At 39.9% G+C, this 16,752-nt stretch overlaps 1 protein-coding gene across 1 annotated transcript in view; it reads left to right on the forward strand.

Moving 5' to 3' along the window:
* dchs1b (dachsous cadherin-related 1b) overlaps nt 1-16,752 on the forward strand; it is a 121,728-nt gene that overhangs the window by 65,127 nt on the left and 39,849 nt on the right. The gene's annotated exons all lie outside the window — the stretch shown is intronic.

A 16,752-nucleotide genomic window follows, 5' to 3' on the forward strand; every position in this document is an offset into this window, starting at 1 on the left:
CTGTCAGTGGTGCAGAGATGGGACCGGGCCAACAACCTGGGGAACGTTTTGGTTGGCCCTCACACACAAGGCACCATTGTGTGTCCATAGTGGCCCGCTAACTGGGTTTGACAGGCCTGTTTTGACTTGGCCCTCGGGGAGCAATGTGTTTGAGATAGAAATTTACAGGGACATTTTGTTTCGACATCGTCCAAGAAGCTGCTGTCTTTTCCTGCAGTGTGATCGCTCTCCTTTCATGCTTCATTCATAAAAGACACAGGAGGGATATTTACCTTTTCACATGGAGGCAAATCTCTGCATGCTGGGGGTTTTGCTACCATCCGGTCCACACTGATGTTACTTAAATGAAAAAGAATCTAAATCACTGTTATGTACGGTGTCAGAGAAGACAGTTTGCATGAGAACCGTTTTTTGAAGAAAGGGTTCGTTAAGGGTTCTATTTTTGGTTTTTAAGAACCCCTTTCATCCAGAGAACCCATCTTGGAAGTGCTGAAGAGTTTGTCAAGGGATCTTTGTACTATAATATAAACAGATTCTCAAATGAATTCACTGCACTCTTAGAAATAAGGGTTCTTCCTGAAGGGCGGAGATTCTATCCAGAAACATTTACTTCTGAAGAACCCTGTTTTGAAAGGGCTTGCCAGACTAAGGGTTGCATTAGAACACATCGAAAGAAATTCTTTTGGAAGAATGTGTTCTATATAAAGCTTTTTGAATGTAAAAGGGCTCTTGGCAGAACCCCGTGGGTGGGTTCTCGTTGACACTCTCAAGAAGTGGAACTGTACCAGATAGAACCCCTAGAGGGTTCTGGGGGGAACATTATATTGTAGAGATGTTCTCTGTTGGACTTTCACAGTCTTTTACAGATGGTTATACCTATAATGCTTTATGTTGGGTTCAAGGAAGAACTTTTTGAAAGATTCTAACAGAAACCAAAAAGAATTATCCGATGGGGACAACCTGAATAACCGTTTACAGTTCCACTTTTATTTACCTATACTCTATACTTATACTTTGCTTATATTTACGAGTCTCCATGGGTTCTATAAAACTCTTGGAATACAAAAGGGTTCTTGGAACCCACTGAGTTGGGTTCTTGCTATTACCCTTAGAAGATGGAAAGGTTCTAAATAGGTCCTACTGGTACTTTTCCAGTAGATCAGCTCTGGTTCCTGACTCAGGTCCTTTAATGATTCTTTGAACAATGGTGCTATCTAGTGAACCAATCCATGTTTCGACTGGGAACCAGGGGAACCACTGTAATCAAGGATCGTCATCAGTGGAGGCAGATACACAATGCACAGCAATCTGTAGAATATTACATACACACTTTGGTTCCCAAGAAGAACCTTTTATTTATTGGTTCCTGCTGGGAAGCAACTTTTCCTGTTCCTGTTTCTAGTTTATTTTTGGTAAAAATGCTCAGAACTAGGTGAGGGAACTGGAACGGGGCTGGTTCCATGTTGGTCGAAAAAGGCCTATGAAAGGGTTCCAAGTGGAACCCTTATAACAGGTTCTGCCAGGAACCAAAATGGGTTCTCCTAATGAGGACAAGCCAGCAAGAACCCTTTATGGTTCTAGTTAGCACCTGTATTTCAAGCAATGTATATGAGTAAGAGCTTGATTGTGTGTGTATGTGTGTGTCATAGCAGTGTGGTTAATCCACAGGGGGGCAGCCAGTGTGCAGAGTCAACACCGTGTCTGTAATGAAAGAGAAAACCAATAAGACTTTAAAGACAACAGGGACCCCCCTTTTCCTCTCCTAGCCCCCAAGCTTTGTATGCCTCCGTCCTTCTGTCATTTTCATCCCTCCATCTCTATCTTTCTCTCTCTACCACTGTATCTTATCTCACTTTTTCCCTTGCAGTTGTATCAGTTGTCCCTCTGTCATTCTCCTGTGTAAGTGCTGAGCTGAGCTAAATGTGACCCTGGTGATGGTGATGGGCTTTGCTGGCTAAGGTACGATGCTGCTATTTGAGCTGAGGGGGGGAGTTTAGGGGTGAGAAAAACATCATCATGTGGATGCCTCTTGGAGGTCAAGTAAATGCATTAAAGGGTAAGCAAACAGAGAGGAAGGGTGGGCAGAAGCTCTATTTGGCAGCAGTGCATTAAATTGGGGGTTGGGAAAGGGGGGGCAGCGGGATGCAAATCTGTCATAGCAGGTGCATGCTGAGAGAAATGGAGAATGCCATATCAGGATGTTAGTAACAGAGGAAATGTAGATTTTCCTAGTCAACTAGCAGTCGTTCAGGCCATCAGTTGACTAGTTACTGCATTTGGGATGTTATTTAATCATTCATTGTTTGCTACATTACAGAGACATACAAAACTGCAATAATTAGTCATGGTTTTGGGTTTCATTTTATATCCTGTTTTCTTTTTGGTTGGAGTCTCCCCTCATGTGTCTGTTTACTTCCTCTCTTTGTCTTTTTTTGATTACTGATTAGTTTAGCCTGTTCCTGATAAGCCTCCCTGTGGATTTAGTCTACGTGTTTCCCTCCTTTAGTTGTCAGTTCATCTTTGCCTCCAGTCAAGTGTTTCTCTGTGTTACGGTCTTAAGGTTTTTTTGCCTACTGATTTGGATTTTGTTTGCCTATTTTCTGGTTTAGACCCGCCCCTGGCTGACTAAAGCATAAGCCTTTTTGTCCATTGTTAATCTGTTCATTTTTATACATGCAAATTAATTTGCCTCAAACTCACTTTTGTCCCACTTCACAACTCTCCTGTCCCTGAACCCACCATGTCTTTGTCGTCCCCCAAGTCAGGGTAAATAAATGCAAAGACGGTTTGTTCAACTATTAAGATGCAGTCCTTTTTACTTAATAAAATGGGTGGACAATAACTAAATGAAATTGTAAAACAAAACTTGGGTTATGATTTAACAAGACTGCTCTTTGAAATACTCTGCCCCTGGTCTCCTCCCATTTGTGAAACCCAAATCCACTCAAACGAGGCTTTGATCTGGGTAATAATCTACACCACCCCCATTCCCCTACCCCCTCTCACCCCTCTCCCAGGCAGCCTTGGTGTGACCAGCCATGTGATAGCTGGGACCCCATCATTTCCCATTACTGTGTGGCTTAGTGCATCTTAGTCAGCGCCTCCTACCTTGAACCCCTTGGCTCACTGTGTTGGAGGTCTGTTTACCCCGTGACTTTACGCTAATCTCCTCTCTAACTCCCAGCTAAACCTCTCAACCTTCATCGCCTGTCCTCCTCCTCCTTCATGGGTGAAAGTGATGCCAAAATACACATCCGGCATCTAAAGAAGAGTCACAGACACACAATTCACATTTTCTATCATACACACTTCAAATGAAACCATAAATGCCATTTTATTCTGTCATCATCTTTGTTGGGTGGAGTGTTAATTCTCTTGGATTTAGACTGCTTTATCTTTCCTCTGTTTCACATCTCCACAACACCACATTAGTTCTGCTCCCTCCCTTGCTATCCACCTTTCCTCACGCACACTCCTTATCCTAACAATTTCCACTCCTCCGACACACTTTCACTGGCACATCATCACCTCATCTGTTGGTATCGTACCTATTAGTGGAATCTCTCTTTCATCCCTTTCAGTCCTGACTTCTGTTTACACCTCCTTCTTTATTTCTATCTGGGAAGGCAGTGACAGGTGCATCATGATTTACCCAGCAGAGTGCAGCTGATCATGTCCACTGAGACGTGGACTCCATCGGAAATGCTGGAAAAAGCATCTGTGTTGCTGCTCATCTTCCTTTTTTCTTGACTCAGCCAGAGACTAGAACTGCAACAATTAAGTGTGTAGTTGTCAACCATTAAATTCATCATCGACTATTTTGATAATCAGTTTTTTTTTTTAAGAAAAAAGTTTAAATTCTGAGATTTCAGCTTCATCAATGAGAACATTTCCTGGTTTCTGTATCACTCTATGACAATAAACTGAATATCTTGGGGTTGTGGACAAAACAAGACATCTAGGGCTGAATAATATTTTTCACAACTTTCTGACATTTTACAGACCAAACTACTAATCAATTAATTGAGAGAATATTCCACAAATTAATTAATTCATCAATTAATATCAGTAACAAGGTTTCTCATGTTTTTTTCTTGTGGAGTATGTCAGTCAACCCTGCTTCCTAGATATTCAGTTCATATATTACTAATTTGGTTGTCATAATTTAATTGTGGTGACAATATAAATGTGGTCACTGCACAGATTGTAGTCACTGCAACTGGATAGTGTCTTGCAAGATGGCCTATTTAGTCGGAAAACAAATAAAATAGGTTGTCTGGCAATATTTTACTGATACTTTAAGTTTTAACATTTTAGCAATTTTGCACTTGCCAGGTACGCCTTTTAACAACTTTTTCTCATTATGTTAATAGAAAATGTATTTCAGTCAGCATTGCATTTCCCTCAGAACCTATTTGCTGCAGCAAATTTGTTGTATAATAATGTAATCTCTAGGAAACAGAGCTGTGACAGCTTGTAAATTAGCTAAAACTTTCTGCATGATGTAATCTGTGCAGTTTTTATTTTTTCCATGCCGGAATGACGTCAGGGTCGCAGTGTTAATGATTCAGCACAGTGAGCGAAAGCAGCAGAGATACAGATAGCAGCAAAGATGGAGTGATGAAGATAGAAAAGGTCGCTCAATTAATCAGAGTCACTGGAGTCTCATTATTTCTTTCTTTGAAGCTAAACTCTCTCTATGAGGAGACTATTCAGCTTTAAATTAATCTTCATCCCGGCTTATCTCTGCCTCTTCGCCTCTGTTCAAGCAATTAGGATTTTCAGTTTCCCAACATTCGGATAAAGCAACTGTCTAAGCATTCAACATTCCTCTGAATACCTGTGGCGTGTTTTTATAGTGTTTTATTGGAGACAATGGAGTAATCTGTGGCTCGAGTCCCGTCTGCCCAGTTCACATCTGCAGTGTTTGTGTTTGAAGCTACTACTGTGCCGTACAGTGCTTGCAGTGGGTCTTTGTGTTGAGAAGCTGTTTCCCAGTGAGCTGACTGATGAAGTGCGGACGTGCGGCTGATTTAAGACTTCTTTCCACACGTCTGTAGGTGTGCAACGCTAACCCCCTTCTCCCTCTTCTTTTTTTTTTCTCTCACACTCTCCCTTTCTGTTTCCCCTTTTCTTCATCGCTGCCTGATTCGCTCCCTGCAGGAGTTGGCTGCGTCTCTGACCCCAGGGCTGCATCATGCCTGGCCAACCTGTTTTTCTTGGAAATTCCTGTTGGCTGAGCTAGCCGTGGAGGATGTGGATGATAATGGGGAGGAAGGCTGTGCACATGTGCGCAAGCCCTGCGCACATGAATATGTCTTTAATGGATGCTCTACATCACTGACAACCTGGTTTACCAAGTGTGTGTTTTGGGTTTTATGAGGCCTCTGGTGCTCTCTTTAATCTGATAGGTTCCCTGCTGCTTGGCTGAGCCATCACTGTCCACGCCGACTGTCTTTTGTTTGTGCTGAAATCACAGGGACGGAGGAACAAATGAGAGAAATCTGCCGGCCCAAAGGAACAATTAACTTTAATCCTCGCTCAAGAAAGCGATGAGAGCAGATGAAAAGCGTGAGGACTGAATAAAGGGAAAAACAACAGAGAAAGACAAAGATGATTTAAGCAGCTAAAGTCACTTCAGACAGAACGGTTTATCCTGGGAATAACTTGGCCACCTCTTCTGAACGCGGTCAAAATTCTGGGTATCCCACACGAACTGTGATTTAACAGGTGCTTTAGGAATCAGGACTGTGTTTCTCACCACTTCCTCATATTCACCTCACATGTGCAGAGTCAGGAAATTAATTTAACAAGGATAAGCGAGTTTTTCACCCCCTCAGGCTGTGTATGAATATGTAATTGCAGTGTCTAATATTCTCCCCCCACACACATACACATGGAGGCATTTTGTGTCTCTGTGGCTCAATTAAGCAGAACTGTCGGCCTGCGTGTGTGCGTGCTTGGCTCCTGAACCTTCAGCAGGATAAAGTTAATCAATAGAATTCATTAAGATGCGATTGCTTTGACTGCAAGCTGACCATTCAGCAGTTTGTGTGTCAGTATGAGTGCATGTGTGAGTGTGTGTGTGTGTGTCTTTTAACAGTACCTATCAGTGTTTAAACCGTTGGAGTTCGAGACCTTTGGGGTCTTGCACAGGGCCCGAGTTACATTAAATTTGCTAACTGTGTTTAGTTTCATCTCACCTTCGTCGACCCTGATGCTAATGAATATTAACGCAGACAGACAAACCTCTATATGTATCTCTCAACAGTCGGCTGACCCATCTCTGACTCTGGCTGTGGTTCAGGCTCAGGTCAATGAGAGGCTAATCCAGTTATCATAGCTGCCTGTTACTCCTAACTGCACAATCAACTTAGCTCCATTGTCAGTCTGACGTCCAATATTAACAGCCATTAAGCTTTGCTTGTTGTTTGACCCTTATCATGCACATGACCACAGAAAATGCACTGGGTCAGGGCGATGTACAGTAACGTATAGTTCTGTAGCCTGAACAGGAACGATCAGATGCACTGAATACACATTAGTTCAGGTTATACAGTCTGACTGTTGGCTGGAGAAGATCTTTCCATACCGTTAACAGATGTCTGCATTCTTTCAGAATACATCTGTAGGGAGCAACAATACTGAGGCATCAACAGCAGCAGACAAGAACACCTTTAAAACACTGTAAATGTTTACATTATACACTGATATTTTTATGCTACTTTTATTTACAGCCATTATGGTCTTTAATATTGCAGAATTCCATCGATATAGAACAACTGCAGGGCGCATGTTTTAAATAGCCATTAAAGTTAATTTCTTTGTATATGACAAAAAAAGAATTAAATCCCTCAACGCTCTTTTCAGTACTGGGGATAGCGTCACTCAGCCAGACATGCATGTCATTCTTGCAAGTTCCTGTTTTATTAAACTCTGTTCACATCATGCAGCAAACTTCAATATCGAATAGGAAATAATCGTAAGCAACCCCAACATTTAAGATAATTTTATTTATTTCGTCTATTTGGAATATTTTCCACCGGACGATTATATTTTCTTCTGCCGGACAACTACATGTGTTACCAGCAAAAAGCAGATGTATGCTGGGAAACGTAAATCCTGATTGTGCAGCGAAGCATTTTACTAATAATGTGACACAGAGCTACAGAACGTTTACAGCTACATAGGTTTATAACCAATTATTTGATTAACTTTTTTGTTTTAAACATTGCCTTTATTAGAGCTGAGAACAATCACCTTACTTTTAGTTGTATGTGACAACTTGCTGTTTTTCATTTTGTAAAGTCAAAATTTCAAAGATATGATATCATGGCGTGCTGACTTTTTTTTTAATGTGAACATGAACATCACCAAAGTTGGAACTGCAACTTTTTTCCTTTGCTTTCCAACCAAGTTGCCAACACTCAACCAATTTAATTAGCTTATTTAAATATCTCACATTTAATTAACATCTGCTGTGGTACAAATCTGCATTTTCTATCCACGGGGCTCTCAATTTGTGTGAAAATCATTGCATTTGGGTTCAGATATTACTTTGGCTGCATGTACATGTGTATGTGTTTGCTTGTATGTGCAACACACCGCAAAAAATATATAATCTAAGAAAGTGATAATGTTATATTTAGATTTGGAGTCTGGTCTGACTTGATTGGAGTATTTGATTATCTAGTGCTGACTATTTAAGGCTCTTCAACCTAACTTATGTAAATGTCAATTGCTGAGCAATTTTGGTTTGGCCGGATTCTTGCTTGAGTGTGTGTGTGTGTGTGTGTTTAATCTAGAAACAAGAATGACACTAATCTTATTTGATCCCCAGTATTGAGTATTAAATGGCTTGTAATTTAATTAACTGCACTAAACAAGAATTCCTTGAAATGACCCTTTTTAATCTTATTTTACGACAAATCAACTCAAGTGAAAATCACTTACTGCACTGGGAGCTAAATCGATTTATTTCAAGCAAAAAAAGCTTATCTTTAAAATGTTGTCACTTCAATTTGACTGAGTGTTTTTGCTGTGTGGGAGAAGAGAGGGTTACGTACAGCAGCTGTCATGTGCAGGCCTGTTAGCGGTTTACTTATTTATCCTGACCTGTGTTTCACCCTTGTTTAAGTGTGTATTCTTACTGGAGATGTGACAGACAGTATAGGGGTATGGATCAACATTGTTATATTTTCTCCTTCTACAGTTTGAAGTGTGCAGACTTGGTATAAGACTGTGCACAAACACACACACACATATGGGACCCTCTGGTTTGGAGCCTCTATGCAGTCAACAACAATCAGAGTAACCCAGCACCAGATGTAAGCTCAGAGCTCAGGGGTGCTGCTGCTGTCTTTTACTGTTGTCACTTCCCTGAGGCGGAGGTTGCTAACTGTGTGACCTCAGTCAGAACAAGTGAAAGAGGGAGAAATGACAGATGTTGACAAGGGATTCAGGTGTAGAAAGAGACAGAGGAAAGAAAACGCACATACAAAACAAAAACATAAAAAAGTGAGATTCACTCTGCTGAACTCTTAGCCCAATATTTTAAAACCTTTCTTCTAGATCAGAATTATCCAGATTTTGTAATCCCTTTTTGCTATCCCAGATGAAACTGAGATTGTGGGTTTTGTCCTTGTTTTTCAAAGGATTTCCCACAAGAAATACCACAAGATCAAGATCACAGAGTCTTTGGATAGGCATCCATCTGTTGGTCAAAGTAACATTTCGTCAACACAGATGTCAAAATATTGAGGGGAGCAAATCGGTTTGCATATTATCAATATTCACCCAAGAATTTTGTTGCACATCGGAGAAAGAAATGCCAAATTCATGTTTTTTCATCTACCAAGCTTGGAGTTTTTGGTGGTTTAATTGAAGATATTGGTTAATGGCTAATTGTCTAATTTAGACTGGGTGATTTTTTGCATGACCTGTGTTATTTTAATGTGCAAGCTTGAATAAAATGGTTAAATACAGGTCATATGTCCTGTATCCACTTTCATTCCATGCTAAATCCACCCTCCTTCCACTGAGATCAGGATTATCCTGACTTTTATCTTAAAACCTATCCTAATCCTGACCTCAGAGTTTTGAAAAACCCCCAAACCACATTTAATCTGAATTGTGAATTGAATTACCCAATCCATATGACAAATTTTGTAGGATCAGGATCACATCTCCTGCTATTTCATTCTATATTGATAATTCTGATCCAGATTAAAGTTTCTGAAATACTGGAGTGTCAGAGGTAACAGGTGCTATTCCCTCTTATTTTGTGAGGGATACATTCATGTATGTGTGACCTGCACAAAAATCCCCACACACAAAAACTTTTCTCTTGTGGTTCAGAGAAAGAAAGGCGCAGCTGGAAGTTTGCTTCACCTTTGACCTTAAGACTCACATTGATTTGATCACACACACACAGACACACAGTTTGCAGAGACCCTCATCCCTTAAACTAAGATCGTCAGATGAGCGTTGCTTCTTTGTGTGACCATTTCTGGAAGGCAGAAAAAGGCAGTTCCGTCTCTCGCCAATAACGCCAAGCTTACTTATAATGACAAACACACTCTGCCTTATTAGTGTGAACCTCCCACATAGCTTGCGTGTTGGTTTACAGATCGAGAAATAAAATGACACTGAAACATAAATGTTTACATGGAGAAAATCAGGCTTCAACTAGCCTGGAAGCCTGCGTGCATCAAAAAAAAAAAAAGAGGCCGCTGCTCCACAGAGGGGGACTTGGTTTCAATCAGATTTACTTTATAAACCCGTGATTTAGTTTGAATTGGAAACATGTCAGTGTAGAATCCTTTAACTCAAGTTTGGCCAGATTTATTGTTTTCTTAGCCCCCAGGCACAGATAGTAATAGATAAATAATGTAATAAGTCTTTGAGTTAAAGGCTTCCATCTGGCAACTTATACGACAATGCCCTAACCACGGCAGTGCCGTAGGCGGAAGATACAAGGAATCATTGTGGCGGTGACAAATTATTTTTGGAGTTTACCTCTGCGTTTGCATGAGGTCAGCCATTTTTATCTGCCATGTTTTGGGCTTTTGGTGGAGAGCAGTAGTACGTTTGTGGCTTTTCAATGAATCGTGTTTGCGTTTTCTGCTCCAAAAAGTGTGCACCTCACAGCAAAATGTCATAAGATTGTTTTTGGTTTTTTTTTTGTCGAGTGGCTACAGTCTTTTGATACATCCAAAAACGAGTATCTTTGAAGTTTTACCAGACAATAACATTTTCAAAATAGTGTATTAAAAAGAATCTAATTTTATGGTTATTATTAGACAAAGCTCCAAACTTCAAATGTGTAAATCTTCAGCAACTGATTTGTTTGTTTTTACGCTTACAATTTGCTTGGTTTGCTTGGCTGTGGACAGCAACAGTAAAAACAATGATCATATCATCACAACATGATATCACTAAAAGTCAATAAATGACTTTCAGTGATTCAGTGAAGCAGAGTCTTTCCAGTGAGCTACATAGACAGTGGAATAAGGGGACAGACTTCTTCGTCTGAAAAGTCAAGACAAGGTGGAAGTGCATTAAACCTACATTTGTCCTTATGGCAAGCAGAGGGCGATCCAGCTAGTTGCGAAAAGAAGTCCAACTGTATGTAAATCTAAGGCGAAATAACCCTTCTTACTTCATTTATGACCTCAGGAAACAGCTTCCTTCTGAGTTTATGATTTTAATCACTTGTTTCAAGTCTTCATCTATACAGAACAATGTTCATTTTGCAGATTATGGTCCCATTTAGAGTAAAATATGCTTTAGGATAGGGCTACCATGTGATTGACAGGTTGTTCTTAGTGAGTCAGTCATGCTAGAAACAGGGCTCCTGAAACTCTGATCAAACTGTCAAACTAGACAGTGTTGATCAAATATGAATGGAGATTATGTTACTGCATTGCCTATTTCTTGCCTAAAATGTTTTCAGAAACACATTTTATTGTAATATTTGGTTGTAATACAAGAAAGACTGGAACCTGGCAGGCCACCATTATTTCCTGCTGTACCGGTGAGCCAAAACCAAGCACTGCCAAGTCACAGTACGTCACCCACCAGCTCCACACTCTTGTCAGTATTGCACATGCTCTGGTTGCAAAAAGAAAACAAGATGGCAGCCCCCATAATGCCAGTGTGTCACATCACGGTCACACCAGTCAGCCAACATGCACAAAAGCAGCATTCTGACTCTGTTTGACCCAAATGGAGCAGTACCTTAATTAGCATCATTGATTAAAACCAGTATTTAGCTTTGATTTCATGTCAGAAATGCTGCTTTGAAAAAGATTTTGAAAATTGTTGTATTTGGCTGAAGTCTGGTGTTAATTATGTAATTAATGTCCATTGTCCTTAGTGTTTGAGCTCACAGGCTGACTGACGAGGCCATGATGAAACTGTCCTATGGCCTCAGGGATCACATCCAGGAAGCATGACTAAACGGGTGGAGGGCTACAGAGGCTTAAAGATGCTATTTTGGTTTAGTGGAGCGAAGCCGTCCAATCAGCAGGGATAAGCCTGAACCTTTGTGTTGCATGTTTAGAAAGTATTGTGTGTATCTCTATTTGCGTATCAACCTGAACCTTGTTATTGAGAGGGCAGGGGTTGTTGACTGTTGGCTCCAGATTGAAAAAAAATGTCTAAACATCTCAGACTAATATCATGATGGTGGTAATACACTATGTATTTTAGTAATACTTGAAGTAATTTAATGTTTTGAAAATGTTGTCTCACTTAGCTTTGTGTTATAGTGATGGATTTTGTGGATTATAACAACTAGAAATTACACCCCGTTCTCTTACCCTGCGATTCTTATTTCAGCAAAAGTGTGTCAGTTAAGTTTCTCACCCCATTTATGCCTGGTATTAAAATATGATTTGTATCTTCTATCTGTATATGTTATCCAGATAGCTGTACAGATTGTGTTTACACCTACAAGCCAGACTAGCTTCAGATCTGATTATGTTCCAATCAGGTAGCATTAAGACGCTTGGACAATTTATGTTGGATGCAGTTCACATTTTAATACCAGATGTAAATGGAGTGTCAGCACTGTGCATCTAACATCATGATGTCCATGTCTCCCTGCAGTTTAGCCGTCATTTTCTCTTACCTTAGAACCTTAGAAAACCTTAGAAAACAAAAGAAAATAGAGGATAAAATTATATTTTACGTAATGTATTATGTTCAATATAGATGCAATAAAATGCTTTTAAAGTTTTTTGTAAATTAGCTGAACCAAACCGGCTATTGTTGAGTCAGGCTAATGTTAAGTCAAGCCAACTTTATGTCAAAAATAACACTATAGTGTAGTAAACTGCTCTTTATACTTTCAGTTGGTCAAAAAAATTCTCTGTTTTCAGTGTAACGTTTATTTTAAGATTGTAAAACAGCTTCATCAGAAAATCTCACCCACTCAGGTAAACATGAAGATAACAGATGAGTTTTCTCAGCAGCACACACACACTTTACTACCAGTTCAAGCAAACTTTTGTCAAACATTTTGATGAGACTTTTTTTGGTTTTGCTGATGACAGAATCTTATTTAGAATATTTTAATCTAAGGAGGAAGCTGACATTGACTTTCTCCATTCTTTCAGCAGCTGTCTTCATGATGGATTGTTCAAATCACTCATATTGATCTTTTCTTTTCTGTGCTTGTTGCTTTCACAGATGGACTAATCAATAGTCATAATCAGAACTGCTCACTGTGTCTGCCCACAAAACACACACACACACTGATATAGATTGGTTGTCATAACACAACATTTGCCAGCCCACTAACTGAAAAATGTCTGTCAGAGCAAATGAGTTTATTCTTGTGCTTCAGTATGAACCATCTTCTCCCCGCATCTCTTTCCATACAGACATGCTTTGAACGTAAAGTACAAATTAGAAACAAAAGCTGTCGCAAGATGCTAAGCCTCAAATTCCAAGTGCCCGCTACCAATGATATACTTTTAAAAGTGGTTGTAGAGTCACACACTCGTCAAAGAGAAAATAAAATCCTGTGGTGTCCCAGCAGAGGGGAAGAAACAAAACAGATTCCACACTCTCCGTCTCTTTGTCATGTTTGTATTGGATAAACCACCAAAATGCCCAAAATTTATATATATACACACACACACGTCTGCTCCCATACTGGGAGAGACGCTGCAGCAAGAACACAGATGCATCCTCCTAAACACACACTACCGTTTTAGCCGGTTAAAGGATTTGAAATTACCCAGAGTGGTGTCCCTGAGTCAACCGTGGGCCGCTCACTCGCAATCACTCATCCTCTCGTTCATCCAAAAACACAACAGCTCAGACAGTTTCAGACAGTGGTCCCCTGCCTCTCAGGTCCAACGCCAGGCCGTCTTTGTGCTCTCTCGCTCCTTAATTATTGTTTTCTCTTCATCTCTGGAGCAAAATTACAACTGGAGGACAATAAGTGACAATCATCGCTCACTGTATATGACAGACCTCGCTGTGTAAATCAAAGATGATGGCCTGCAGAAAAAACTTTCATATATTTTGTTCATCAGATGAATTTGTTGTGAATGTTTATATGTTCTCGTGCAAAGTTACAGTGACTTGTATGCAAGTTAAAAAGAGGCAGGAAGAGATTTTTTCTTAAATCATTTTATTTTAGATGTTGGACGCTGGAAACGCTACCAGTTTTGTCCACTGCTAATTATTTTAACAATTTGTCATGTAATTGTTAATCTGTGAAATGTCAGAAAAAAAAGTGAAAAATGCTCATCGCACATCACAGCCTAAAAGCGATATCTTCAAATGGCTTCTTTTGTAGATTGTTGATCAACTAATCAATTAAGAACTAAAATTGCGGCTCTGATTTTCAGAATACATAAACCAGAACAGTTGCACTGCTCAACAATGTTACAGCGTTGAGCCTCATTAAGATCACAATTGTCTGACTTTGATTGCTGACCAAGGATCATTTACAAGGGCGCAATGTTGATTTCCCTAGTTATGCTTTAAAAAAAACACACAAAAAAAACAGACCTGCTTCTCAACTGATGTTTAAGAGTCTTGATAATTGTGGGCCATGTTGTTTCTATCATTAAAACCACTAGAAACCCAAAACCAGAATAGTCTACAAACTATGTAAATTAGGGTTTTATTATGTCAATAATATAAAGCATGTAAAAAGTGTAAAAAATCAGTTTTAATCCAAATTCAAAATATTGTCATTAAGGTTGTTGTACACTTACTTAATATTGGGTTATGAGTTGGGTGTGGTTATGCTTATTTTTAGAATTATGCGTTTAATTCCGTGGAGCAATCATAAAAAAATCGTCCAGTTTTCCCTCACAAACAGGTGCTTTCAAAGCAGGATGGTCTAAACACCAAAATTAGCTTTATTTTATTTTCACTCAGATACTTGTGGATGCTTAATATAACACTCCGCTTTGATATCTATGCATTTCTACAATTTTGAGCCAAATTTCCAGAGGCTTTAAGAGCATGGCTGTGAATATATAGCAACATTTCTGAATTGTCTCTGTGGGTGGTGGACGTGCACATTCACCCTTCAGCTTCGACACCTGACCTCAAACACCTCATTAGCTCCCCTGTTAGCAGATAGCGATAATAAAAGCCCCTGGTATTTCACAGATATCTGTTGCTAGCAGCTGCTGCACCAGCCAGAGTGAGTTTGGCTGAGGCCTCGGACACAGACAGAGAGACAGGGTTTAAACTGCTATAAATATTTAACAGTAAGAAAAAAATAGGGCTGATTCCTGCGCTGATAAGGCCAGCTGTCAGTCAGGGCCTACGGGATTCACTTTGAAAAGAATCTTTAAAAGGGGCGGGGCAGGGAGGCACCGACACCACACATACAGTAGACTGGCGTCGCACACACCAGGGTTAAGAATTGCCACATTGCAGGGCTTTGTGCGAGATAGGATCACCACCATCGAAATCCCCTGCGTCTCTTATCACTCCTCAGAGTCCAGTAAGGTGATGTCATCCCTCATTGTGCTCTTCTATCCCTGTGTCCGTCCCTGTAACCAGCTTTTTATCTCCCTCTGACCTCAGTTTTAACCACCATTCACAGTCGACTCCTTCTCTTTTCTTCCTTTACCTATTTTCAGAAAAGAGATGACAGTCTGTTCTTGATCTATTGAACAAATAGTGACAAACCTGGTTTAATTGTTGGGTTTGAAAGCTGAAGATGTCTAGCTTAGAACAGATTGTGTCACTGTGATTCACTATTCCAGTTACTAGAGATCAACCAATATGTTTTTTTCTGGGCAGATACTGATAATGATTATTAGTAATCCAGTAATTCATACCTTCATTTCACCACATTTTGGAGTCAATTTTTATATTTTTTACTTCAGTAGGCTACATTTATTTGATAACTTTAGTTTGTTATTTGAGGTAATTAATACAAAGTATAAATAAACTATTTTCAGCAATTTACCTTTTCTAGTCCTGTCCCTTTTTGCTCTGTACTCCAATAACAGTTGTCTAGTTGCATTTTACTGAGTTTGCTCTCTAATCTAAAGGATTTTTCAGCACGTGTCTGGAGCATAAATCATAGCAAACTCGTGTATAACTGAAAAAAATGGAAAAACAAACAGACATAAATATGAGATGATTCAACTTTGGAACAGACTTGTGAAAAATGCCTGAACAACGGCTCCTGTGTCCTTTAACATGAGATGCAGCCCAAAGATAAACTTCCTAACACACACCACATGTTGCACTCCACAGGCTGAAGCTGCAACTCTATGGTATAGTTTACTGTTTAGCTTTGAGTGTGGAACATCTTACAAACGTTTCCTGCTGTGTGTGTAAATGCATCTACAAGTATGCACATTTGTAGGAGACAGAAAGAGAAAAAGAGGCTCTTTTAGTGGCCATCATCCCTTATTATGCTCATTAATAATATTAGCATTCTTTCTTCCAAATATAGAAGTCAATCTCTCCTGCTCCGTCTCTTTCACCTCCCTCCCCTTCTCTCCCCGTCAGTGGTTTGATGTTCCTAATCATTTCCAGCCGTGAACTCCACATGAAAGACAACAAGCACTTGCCGTAATAGGGTGCTGAAAGAACGAGTGAGGGAGAGGACAGAAAAGAGGGGAGGGGGACGCAAAAAAAAAAAAAAAAAAGAAAGTGGAGGTCAAGGGAGGAATGGAGATTGAACGAAAAGCGAGATGAAGCCTCAGTCCTCCTCGTTCCCATTTCAAGGTCTCATGTTATCATTAGCCCTGCCTTTTGTTCCTTTGCCAAACTATCCCCCCCCCCCCCCCGTGCTCTCCCGTACCTTCCCCTCCCTTCTCTCCTTCCCTGCAATATATCTTAATTGTACCCTTAGTGCCTCAACTCATTGGCAACAGAGAGTCAGAAATTGATTTGGAGACTTGAGAATGCCTAATGTGAGGATTGCAGCTCACTGGAGAGCAAAGGAATGTGTCAGTGGAAAAAGAGCAACAAAAGTTAAATGAATGTTTTAGCTCTATTCGACACTCCAACACATTGTTATTGCCTTTAAATCCAGCAGACTCCTATTCCAGTTTGTTGTAAATAACTTCAGCTTGTGTGCAATTATCCAACAATGATGCATTCAGTGCACAAGCTCCAGGTCTATCATGCTCTTTTATGGTAATCTCTGCTCCTTTAAAGGATAATTCAGGTTTATTACAGCTTGGGTCTAATTAACATAGTTTCTGGCATTAGTTATATCAGTAACAATAATAAGATTGTGGTCCTCAAGTTATT

Source organism: Lutjanus erythropterus, chromosome 11, assembly GCF_056507025.1.
Source record: "Lutjanus erythropterus isolate fLutEry1 chromosome 11, fLutEry1.hap2, whole genome shotgun sequence".
In the NCBI taxonomy this organism is placed as follows: Eukaryota; Metazoa; Chordata; class Actinopteri; order Lutjaniformes; family Lutjanidae; genus Lutjanus; species Lutjanus erythropterus.